Source organism: Scyliorhinus torazame, chromosome 10 (genome assembly GCF_047496885.1).
Source record: "Scyliorhinus torazame isolate Kashiwa2021f chromosome 10, sScyTor2.1, whole genome shotgun sequence".
Taxonomy (NCBI): Eukaryota; Metazoa; Chordata; class Chondrichthyes; order Carcharhiniformes; family Scyliorhinidae; genus Scyliorhinus; species Scyliorhinus torazame.
Window position 1 is genome coordinate 240664748 of NC_092716.1, and position 12142 is coordinate 240676889.

Sequence of the window (12142 nt, forward strand, 5' to 3'; positions counted from 1 at the left end):
AAGACACAATAACTGAAAACTGGGCCAATGGGCCAAACAGGGTCGGCATGATGCCATAACTATAACAAGACACAATAACTGAAAACGTTGAGAGTTAAAGTGATTCGATGAGCCGGATGGGCGCCCTGGTCATCCTTTCCGATCGTCTCAGGCGTGGTGGTGATGGCGCTGGGTCGAGTCCCGTCGACTCTGGGAGCGCTGCACTGTCCCCTGTGTCCTTACTCCTGGGCGGGTCTGGGAGAAGAACCAAACCCCCCGGGAAGGGGGTGGCAGCGGGATGATCCGGTGGGAGTGAGGAGGTGGTGATTGGCGTTGGGGGGGTGTGGGTAGCTCCGGCGGGCGCCAGATATCGCAGGGAGACCGTGTCCTGTCGCCCATCGGGGTACTCCACATAGGCGTATTGCGGGTTGGCGTGAAGGAGATGCACCCGTTCCACCAACAGATCTGACTTGTGCGTCCGCACATGTTTCCGGAGCAGAATGGGTCCCGGAGCTGCTAGCCAGGTCGGAAGTTGCGTTCCAGAGAAGGACTTCCTAGGAAAGAGGAGGAGCCGCTCGTGAGGCATTTGATTCGTGGTGGTGCACAGCAGGAACCGGATAGAGTGAAGGGCATCCGGGAGGACTTCCTGCCAGCGGGAAATTGGGAGGCTCCTAGACCGGAGGGCCAGCAGGACGGCCATCCAGACCGTTCCATTCTCCCTTTCTACCTGCCCGTTCCCCCGGGGGTTGTAACTGGTCGTCCTGCTCGAGGCTATGCCCCTGCTGAGCAGGAATTGACGCAGTTCGTCACTCATAAAGGAGGACCCCCTGTCGCTATGGATATAGTCGGGGAAACCGAACAGTGTAAAAATGGTACCGAGGACTTTAATGACCGTGGACGCGGTCATGTCAGTGCAGGGGATGGCGAAAGGGAAACGGGAGTATTCGTCAACGACGTTCAGGAAGTATGCGTTGCGATCGGTGGAGGGGAGGGGGCCTTTGAAATCCAAACTGAGGCGTTCAAAGGGTCGAGAGGTCTTAACCAGGTGCGCTCTACCTGGCCTGAAAAAGTGCGGTTTGCACTCAGCGCAGGTCTGGCAGTTTCTGGTGACTGTTCAGACATCCTCGACGTAGTAAGGGAGGTTGCGGGCCTTAAGGAAGTGGTAGAAACGTGTGACCCCCGGGTGGCAGAGGTCCTCGTGGAGGGCTTGTAGACGGTCCACTTGTACATTGGCACAGGTGCCGCAAGATAGGGCATCGGATGGCTCGTTCAGCTTTCCGAAACGATACAAGATCTCATAATTGAAGGTGGAGAGTTCGATCCTCCACCGCAAGATCTTGTCGTTCATGATCTTGCCCCGCTGTGCATTATCGAACATGAAGGCAACCGACCATTGGTCAGTGAGGAGAGTGAATCTCCTACCGGCCAGGTAATGCCTCCAGTGTCGCACAGCTTCCACTATTGCTTGTGCCTCCTTTTCCACTGAGGAGTGGCGGATTTCTGAAGCGTGGAGGGTTCGGGAGAAGAAGGCCACGGGTCTGCCTGCTTGGTTGAGGGTGGCCGCCAGAGCTACATCCGATGCGTCGCTCTCAACCTGGAAGGGGAGGGACTCGTCGATGGCGCGCATCGTGGCCTTTGCGATATCCGTTTTGATGCGGCTAAAGGCCTGGCATGCCTCTGTCGTCAGGGGAAAAGTAGTGGACTGGATTAGTGCACGGGCCTTGTCTGCGTACTGGGGGACCCACTGGGCGTAATAAGAAAAGAAGCCCAGGCAACGTTTCAGGGCTTTGGCACAGTGGGGGAGAGGGAACTCCATGAGGGGGCGCATGCGTTCAGGGTCGGGGCCTATCACTCCATTACGCACTACGTAGCCCAGGATGGCTAGACGATCGGTGCGGAACATGCATTTTTCTTTGTTGTAAGTGAGGTTCAGGGCGTGAGCAGTCTGGAGGAATTTTTGGAGGTTGGCGTTGTGGTCCTGCTGGTCGTGGCTGCAGATGGTGACGTTGTCGAGATACGGGAACGTGGCCCGTAAACCGTGCTGGTCAACCATTCGGTCCATCTCTCGTTGGAAGACCGAGACTCCGTTCGTGACGCCGAATGGAACCCTTAAAAAGTGGTATAACCGCCCGTCTGCTTCGAAGGCAGTATAGTTGCGGTCACCGGGACGGATGGGGAGCTGGTGATAGGGGGACTTGAGGTCCACGGTGGAAAAGACCTTGTACTGTGCAATCCGATTGACCATGTCGGATATGCGGGGGAGAGGGTACGCATCTAGCTGAGTGTACCTGTTGATGGTCTGACGATAGTCGATGACCATCCTCTGTTTCTCCCCGGTCTTAACAACTACCACCTGGGCTCTCCAGGGACTGTTGCTAGCCTGGATGATGCCTTCCTTCAGCAGCCTCTGGAATTTGGACCGGATAAATGCTCGGTCCTGGGCGCTGTACCGTCTGCTCCTTGTGGCGACGGGTTTGCAATCCGGTGTGAGGTTCGCAAACAAGGAAGGCGGTTCAACCTTGAGGGTCGCGAGGCCGCAGACAGTCAGTGGGGGTACAGGGCCGACAAATTTAAATGTTAAACTCTGGAGGTTGCATTGGAAGTCCAACCCTAGGAGTGTGGGTGCACAGAGATGGGGGAGGACATACAGCCGGTAATTTCCGAACTCCCTCCCCTGCACCGTTAGGTTAGCGATGCAGAACCCCATGATCTGAATGGAGTGGGATCCCGCCGCCAGGAACATTTTCTGGGTGCTTGGCCGAATTACGAGGGAACAGCGCCTTACCGTGTCCGGATGAATGAAGCTCTCCGTGCTCCCAGAGTCGATAAGATACGGCGTCTCGTAGCCATTCACTAGGACTGTAGTGGTTGCAGTCTGGAGCTTCCGGGGTCGCGACTGGTCCAGGGTCGTCAAAGCCAGACGTGGTTGTTGAAGTTGAGCATCGTAATCAGGCAGTATGTGGCCATCTGTGTCGGGGTCCTTCAGCCAAGATGGCGGTGTCCACGGATCGAGCGCGGTCGGGGGTGGACAAAATGGCGACGCCCATCTCTCCCTCATGGCGCCCGGGGTCCAAAATGGCAGCGTCCGTTGGTCACACGTGGATCGCTGGGGGGGCTGGGTCTGTGGTCCCATTTCTTCCCCGGAGATAGCGGCGACCCCGCGGGACCTGCATACCGTAGCGGAGTGGCCTTTCTTCCCGCAGCTTTTGCAGGTAGCCGCGCGGGCCGGGCATCGCTGCCGAGGGTGTTTCGGCTGGCCGCAAAAATAGCAGCGGGGCCCTCCCGGTTGGTCTGGTGTTTTGGCCGCGCAGGTTTGCGGGGGTGGGGGGGTGTCGGAGAGTCGACCGCAGCGGGGGTCCACGGAGCCCAAGGGGCTGTAGTGCGGTCGGGGGCGTAGACGCGGGCGTTACGCGAGGCCACATCGAGGGATGCCGCCAGGGCCCGAGCTTCTGTAAGTCCCAGAGATTCTTTCTCCAGAAGCCTCTGGCGGATCTGGGAAGAGGCCAAACCTGCCACATACGCATCGCGGACCAGGAGCTCTGTGTGTTCACTTGCTGTTACCGCCGGGCAGTTGCAGTTTCGACCCAGGATCTGCAGGGCGTTATAAAACTCGTCCAGCGATTCCCCCGGAAATTGCCGTCGTGTGGCGAACTGGTAGCGAGCAAAAACCTGGTTGGCGGGCCGGATGTAGATATCCTTCAGTGCGGCGATGGCACCGGTGAAACCATCCTCATCCTTGATAAGGGAGTAGACGTCAGGGCTCACCCTGGAATAGAGGACCTGCATCTTTTGTTCGTCAGTCGGTGTGCCGGGGGCCGTTCGGAGGTAGCCCTCAAAGCATGCCATCCAGTGTTTGAAGATAGAGGCCGAGTTAGCTGCTTGGGGTGCGATGCGCAGGCACTCCGGGGTGATTCGGAGCTCCATGTTCCCACGTCGTTTTCTACAATTTAAATTCTGCTTAATAAATTGTAGCACAGTCAATATGATGCGAGGCAGGTTGAGGTAATGTCAATTGAAGGCTTTATTAAGCAGAACTTTATCCCCAGCAGCGTGGTTACAGAATACAACTGCTGAGGGAAATGGAGGGAAAAACTGGGTTCTTATACCGGCATTCCTGGGTGGAGTCCAGTCGGTGGCAGATCCTATCAGGACCTGGCATCCCTCCACCAATAGCCTGTCGACACATGGTGTACCGTATTACCCCTAATACATACCACCACACCCATGAAACACACATATAGGTGTTCCCGGAGAACTCTGTTTCTCCTAATTTTCATCAACCACCCCAGTGGCAGCTATCAGAACTGACTATTTTACTGAATGGTTATCTCCAAGTAAAGAACTGGAAGCAGTTGTGAACACAACTGGACAGAGGACAGACAAAGGCTGTGTTCCACTCAATATGGTCAGTCAATAGCTCTGTGAAGGAAGCTGGAGAGTGATGGCACAAATTCATCTCCCCTGAATATGGCCACTATAGCCCTTCACATTACAAATGCGGGTTTAGGACAGTGGGCTGGTTTAGCACAATGGGCTAAATAGCTGGCTTGTAAAGCAGACCAGGGCCAGCAGTGCGAGTTCAATTCCCATCCCAGCCTCCCCCAGCAGGTGCTGGAATGTGGTGACAGTCACTTCCTCTGAAGCCTACTTGTGACAGTAAGCGATTTTCATTTCATTTCATTATCAAATGTGCAGCTCCTTTGTTGGACAATCACATGGAAGATATTTTGATGCGAGGGGATATTTAAGGCTATTGGATGAACTGGTTGAAGGGTAAAACATCTATTTGCATAGTTTCCAACTGTATTATTTCATCAACTGTCCTGTACCAATATTTATTTGTGTTTCATTTTGTGTTGTTGCTCATCATGCAAAGTGAGTGATGTGTCACCAGAAGGATCCTGGTTTCACATACCCAGGGCCAAGTCAGCTGTCACTCAACAGGCAGTTCACAGGAGCTCTGCAAACTCTGAATCATAGAATCATAGAATTTACAGTGCAGAAAGAGGCCATTTGGCCCATCGACTCTGCACCGGCCCTTGGAAAGAGCCACCCCACCCAAACCCACACCTCCACCCCGTCCCCGTAACCCCACCTAACCTTTTTGGTTACTACGGGCAATTTAGCATGGCCAATCCACCTAGCAGACATGGGGAGAACGTGCAGTCTCCGCACAGACAGTGACCCAAGCCGGGAATCGAACCTGGGATCCTGGAGCTGTGAAGCAACTGTGCTAGCCCCTCTGCTTGAACAGCATTGTCCAACGACGGAATTAATTTCAACTTCACAGGTATAACGTTTCTGTCTCTCTGTGCCATTGTTCTGGGACTGGGGCTGGTTTAGCACAGTGGGCTAAGACAGGTGGCTTGTAATGCAGAACGTGTGGGTTCAATTCCCGTTCCAGGCGCCGGTATGTGGCGACTAGGGGCTTTTCACAGTAATTTCATTGAAGCCTACTTGTAACAATAAGCGATTGTTATTATTACTATTCAAGCTGAATTCAAGGCAGTTTCGTCTGGAAGAAACAAAAGGTTAGATTTTACAAATTCATGTTTCTGGAAGTTTATGCGCCGAGAGGGAGAATTGATTGTTGAAATCCAGAAATCAGCGGAGCCCATGGCATTTTCTGTTCTTGGGGAAATCTCTGCAGGGGTACTGACCTCGGCACCTGAATTCCTGATTGGCGTTTCCGGCATTCTAAGCTTTATGCCAAAGGCACAAATGTATCCGTGAGAATTTTTCGCACTTGCCAGAGGTAATCGAAAGAACAGTCTTAAATCCTCTCCGTGTCCAAGGTTAACAGTCAAATCTTTATTCCGGGGTGAAGAGTCAGCAGGCTAACACATTGTGGAACCTAATTCCCCATTCCCCTATAGTCCTCTTTGGCAGACTGCAGAGAAATATCACCATTCACTTCTTGTTCAAATTTATTAAGGCCTGTAGAACTGCCTTGTTTGTGTCACAGTTGATTCCTCAAAACCATCAGTCAACGCTGCGCTTCCTGAAGTCACGCCACAAGAGTCATCAGCGTTTAAACTCAAATTTCTTGTTTACATCCTCTATTCTTTACAACAACAACGTGTACTTGTATGTGCCTTTAAAATGGTGAATCATTCCAAGATGCTTCACAGGAGTGTTCTGGACACACTTTGACGCTGAGCCACATAAGGACATATTAGGTAAGAGAGCTTGGTCAAAGAGGTAGGTTTTAAGGAATGTCTTGAAGGAAGAAAGAGATGTAGGCAGCACGGTAGGATAGTGGTTAGCACAGTTGCAGGGTCCCAGGTTCGATTCACGGCTGAGTCACTGTCTGTGCGGAGTCTGCACGTTCTCCCCGTGTGTGCGTGGGTTTCCTCCGGGTGCTGCGGTTTCCTCCCACAGTCCAAAGATGTGCAGGTTAGGTGGATTGGCCATGCAAAATTGGCATTAGTGTCCAAAACATGTTAAGTGGGAGTTACGGGGATACGGTAGTAACGTGGGCTTCAGTAGGGTGCTCTTTGTAAGGGCCGATGCAGACTCAATGGGCCGAATAGTCTCCTTCTGCACTGTAAATTCGATGATTCTATAATAGCCACTGGACCCAGGAGTGGGGCGCCATTACAAGAGGAGTTCTGGGACAGGGGACAGAGAGAGGGGACAAGGAGTGGTGCTAAAGAAGGACCCAGAAAGGGAACTAAAGGAAAGGGCCCAGGGAGACTGCTATCCCAGATCTGGTCCTGTGTAATGAGACAGGAATAATTAATGATCAGGTTGAATTTAAAGTACAGATGAAGTATGAGAGGGTAAAATCCAATACCAGTATCTTGTGCTTAAACAAAGGAGACTACAATGGGATGAGGGAGGAGTTGTCTTGGGTAGATTGGGAGCAAAAACATTGTGGTGGGACAATTGAGGAACAGTGGAGGACTTTCAAAGAGAAATTTCATGGTGCTCAGAAAAAGTATATACCAGTGAAAAGGAAGGACAGTACGAAAAGGGACAGCAGCCATGGGTATCGAAGGAAATAGAGGGTATCAAATTGAAAGAAAATGCATACAAAGTGGCAAAATTAGTAGGAAACTAGAGGATTGGGAAATTTTTAAAGATCAACAGAAAGCCACAAAAAAGCTACAAAGAAAAGCAAGATAGATTATGAGAGATAAGTCGTTCAGAATATAAAAGCAAGCAGCAAACGTTTCTACAAATGCATAAAATGAAAAAGAGTAGCTAAGGTAAACATTGGTCCTTCAGCGGATTAGAAGGGGGATTTAATGATGGGAAATGAGGAAATGGCTGAGGCATTGAACTGGTATTTTGTGTTGGCAATCACAGTGGAAGTCACAAATAACATGCCAATAATTGTTGGCAAGGAGGCTATGGCAGGTGAGGACCTAGAAACGATCATTGTGACTAAGGAGGTAGTGTTGGGCAAGCTAATGGGGCTAAAGATAAGCAAGTATCCTGGCCCTGATGGAATGCATCCCAGGGTACTAAAAAGAGGTAGCGGAGGAAATAGCAAATGCACTTGTGGTAATTTACCCAAATCCAATGGACTCTGGGGCGGCTCCAGCAGATTGGAAAACAGCAAAATGACACCACTGTTTATAAAAGGAGGTAGGCAAAATGCCACTACGATGAGTGATAGCTTAACTTCTGTAGTGGGGAAAATGCTTCAATCTTTCATGAAAGAAGAAATAGCAAGACATCTGGATAGAAACTGTCCCATTGGGCAAACGCAGCATGGGTTCATGAAAGGCAGGTCAATAGAATTCTTTGAGGACATTACAAGCGCAATGAACAACGGGGAACGCATATGGTGTATTTTGATTTCCAGAAGGCATTCAACAATTTGCTGCACAAAATGGTGCGGCATAAGATAACGATGTTACGGGTAATGTATTAGCATGGACTGCGGATTGGTTAACTGAGAGAAAGCAAAGAATGGGAATAAATGGGTGTTTTCTAATTGGTGATCAGTGGCTAGTGGTGTGCCTCAGGGATCAGTGTTGGGTCTGCAATTGTTTACAATTTACATAGATGATCTGGAGTTGGGGACCAAGTGTAATGTGTCAAAGTTCGCAGATGACACTAAGACAAGTGGTAGAGCACAGAGTGCAGAGGACACTGCAAGTCTGCAGAGGGATATAGATTGTTTAAGTGAGTGGGCAAGGGTTTGGCAGATGGAGTACAATGTTGGTAAATGTGAGGTCATCTATTTTGGGAGAATAACAGAAAAATGGGCTATTATTTAAATGGTAAAACATTACAGCATGTTTCTGTGCAGAGGGACCTGGGTGTCCTTGTGCATGAATCACATAAGTTGGTTTGCAGGTGCAGCAGGTAATTAAGAAGGCAAATGGAATTTTGTCTTTCATTGCTAGAGGGACAGATTTTAAAAGCAGGGGGGTTATGTTGCAGCTGTACAGAATGCTGGTGAGATCACACCTGGAGTACTGGGTACGGCTTTGATCACCTTACCTGAGAAAGGACGTACTGGCACTGGAGGGTATGCAGAGGAGATTCACAAGGTATATTCCGGAGTTGAGAGGAATATCTTATGACGAGAGACTAAGTAGACTGGTACTATACTCATTGGAATTTAGAAGAATATTGGGGGATCTTATAGATATATAAAATTATGAAAGGAATAGATAGATAGAAGCAGGGAGGTTGTTTCCACTGGTGGGTGAAACTAGAACTAGGGGACATAACCTCAAAATAAGGGGAAGCAGATTTAGGACTGAGTAGGGGAACTTCTTCACCCAAAGGGTCGTAAATCTGTGGAGTTCCCTGCCCAGTGAAGCAGTTGAGGCTCCTTCACTAAATGTTTTTAAGACAAAGATAGATAAATTTTTGAACAGTAAAGGAATAAAAGGTTGCGGTGAGCGGGCGGGTAAGTGGAGCTTAGTCCCCAAAAGATCATCCATGATCTTATTGAATGGCGGAGCAGGCTCGAGGGGCCAGGTGTCCTACTCCTGCTCCTAGTTCTAATGTTTTTATGGATGAGAACCAGTGACACTCACCAGGAGGAGGAGACTACTGGCTGGGGCCATCGAGGAGAGGATCAAGAAAAGCAGAAAAGGGGCTGCATTTGGCAGCCTTCAAACAGCGAGGGCCCAAGAGTAGCGTAGGAGGGCTAAAAAGGCAGCAGAAGATTTGTGTTGCTGTGCTGTGGGCCATAGGGCAGTGGTGATCTACTCAGCGTGCCTGAGAGTTGGTGTCGGAGTGCAAACTCAGAAATCCAGTGGAATGTTGTCTTGGGGAACGAGATTGAAACTCTGGGAGGTGGGCCGTTCTTAAGGCAGTCTGAGTGCAGTGGCTTTTGGGTGGAATTCAGAGGATAGATTTTCAAAAGGGAAGAGTGAATACTTGTAATCCCTCAAAAGGAAGACAGAGGTTTAACGAGATTGTGTAACACACAGAGGATACTGGTGTTTTGTGGTTTGATGAGAAATGCATGGGAGCTGTCTTGGTCTCATCTGCCATTTATTGCGCAGGGTGATGTGTTTGATCACAGTTGGCCTGTTAATTCACTTGTACCTTATGTTAAATCTGAATGTTAGAGTAATATTTATGCCACAGAAGTGCCAGGGAATGGCGATCTTCAACAAGCGAGGATCTAACCATCTTTCCTTGACATTCAATAGCATTACCATCACTGAATCCCCCACGTCCAACATCCTTGCGATTATCATGGACGACAAATTGGACTGGACTAGCCATACAAATACTGTGGCTACTAGAGCAGGTTAGAGGCTGGGAATTCTGTGGCAAGTAAATAACCTTCTCACTGCCAAAACCTGTCCACCATCCCCAAGGCACAAGTCAGGAGAGTGATGAAATACTCTCCACTTGCCTGGATGAGTGAAGCTACCAAAGAAGTTAAGATGCTCAACAACATCCAGGACAAAACAGTCTGCTTGACTGGCACCTCACCCACAAGCATCCACTCCCTCCACCATCAGCGCACAGTGGCAGTAGAGTATACTGCAGAAACTCACCAAGGCTTCTTCGACAGCACCTTCCAAATCCGTGATCTCCAATACCTAGAATGACAAAGATAGCAGTTGCAGAGGAAAATCACCATCTGGAAGTTGTGTTCCACACCATCCTGGCTTGGAAATATATCGTGGCTTCTTCACTGTCACTGGGTCAAAATCCTAGAACTCCCTCCCTAACAGCACAGTGGGCATACTTGCATGATATCGACTGCAGAGGTTCAAGAAGGCAGCTCACCATCACCTTCTCAAGGGAAGTTAGGGGTGGGAAATAAATGCTGGTCCAGACAGCGCTGCCCACATCCCGTGAACAATTTTTAAAAGAAGATAGATATTGTTTTCCTTTTCTGACTGTGTGAAACGATTATTCTGTTTCTTCAAAACCCATGCCTCCTTGCTTTATTCTCTCAGAGACCACTTTAAGAGATTATTGTGCAAAATTAAAGCGCATGGGATTGGGGGAAGTGTATTGATGGGGATAGAAAACTGGTTGGCAGAGAGGAAACAAAGAATAGGAATTAATGGGTCTTTTTCAAATTGACAGGCAGTAACCAGTGGGGTACCACAGGGAATGGTGCTGGGACCCCAGCTAATCACAATATATATTAATGATATCAAAGTTTGCAGATGTTACCAAGTTAGGTGCAAGGGTGAACTGTGACGAGGATGCAGGGATCCTACAGCATGATCTGGACAGGTTGGGTGAGTGGGCAAATCAATGGCAGATGCAATATAATTTGGATAAGTGAAATGAAAATTGCTTATTGTCACAAGGAGGCTTCAAATGGAGTTACTGTGAAAAGCCCCTAGTCACCACATTCCAGAACCTGTTCAGGGAGGCTGGTACGGGAATTGAACCATGCTGCTGGCCTGCCTTGGTCTGCTTTCAAAGCCAGCAATTTAGCCCTGCACTAAACAGTGAGGTTATTCACTTCGGAAGCAAAAACAGGAAGGCAGACGACTACCTGAATGGTTGTAAATTGGGAGAGGGGAGTGTGCAGCGGGACCTAGGTGTCCTTTTGCACCAGTCACTGAAGGTAAGCATGCAGGTGCAGCAGGTGGTAAAGAAGGCTAATGAAATTAAATGAAATGAAAAATTTAATGAAAATCGCTTATTGTTACAAGTAGGCTTCAAATGAAGTTACTGTGAAAAGTGGTACGTTGGCCTTCATTGTGAGAAGTTTCGAGTACAGAAGCAGGGATGTGTTGCGGCAATTATACAGGGCCTTGGTGAGGCCTCACCAAGAATATTATGTGCAGTTTTGGTCTCCTGTTCTGACGAAAGATGTTCTTGCTCCCGAGGGAGTGCGGGAAGGTTTACCAGACTGATTCCAGGGATGGCGGGACTGTCATATGAGGAGAGATTGACTCGGTTGGGATTGTTCTCGCTGGAGTTCAGAAGAATGAGGGGGGAATATCATAGAGACTTATAAAATTCTAACAGGGCTAGACAGGGTAGATGCAGGGAAGATGTTCCCAATGATGGGTGTGCCCAAAACACACAGGGGTCACAGTCTGAGGATTCAGGATAAATCATTTCGGACAGAGATGAGGAGACATTTCTTCACCCAATGAGTGTTGAGCCTGTGGAATTCATTACCACAGGAAGTAGTTGATGTTAAAGCATTGAATATATTCGAGAGGTGGCTAGATATAGTACTTGGGGAGAATGGGATCAAAGGCTATGGGGAGAAAGCAGGATTAGGCTGTTGAGTTGGATGATCCGCCTTGATCGTGATGAATGGCGGAGCAGGCTCGAAGGGCCAAAAGGCCTCCTCCTGCTCCTATCTTCTATGTATCTATGTCTCTCACACATATATCTGCTTTAAACAAAAAGTTACTGGTCTCCAAATAAATTATATTAAAAACTTTGGGTCTGGTCCAGGAGCTTAACAGCAGACAGGAATGCACTGGAATAGTCAAGTTCCGAGGTAACAAAAGTGTACATGAGGCTTTCAGCATGAGAGGGGTTGAGGCAGGGGTAGGGTTGGGATGTTGCAGATTGACAGTCTTACTTGTGATGTTTCCAATTTGTGATTGGAAGATCATCTCACTGCGAAGCGGTTCGTGAGCAGAGCGGTCGCAACAAAAAGGCTTCCGCAGTTCCACAAAGTGGGTGGCCTCCGGATTAAATTTTTTTTTTTAAAGTTCCCTGCGAAATCAGGAGCAGGGGAACTGGGCCCTCA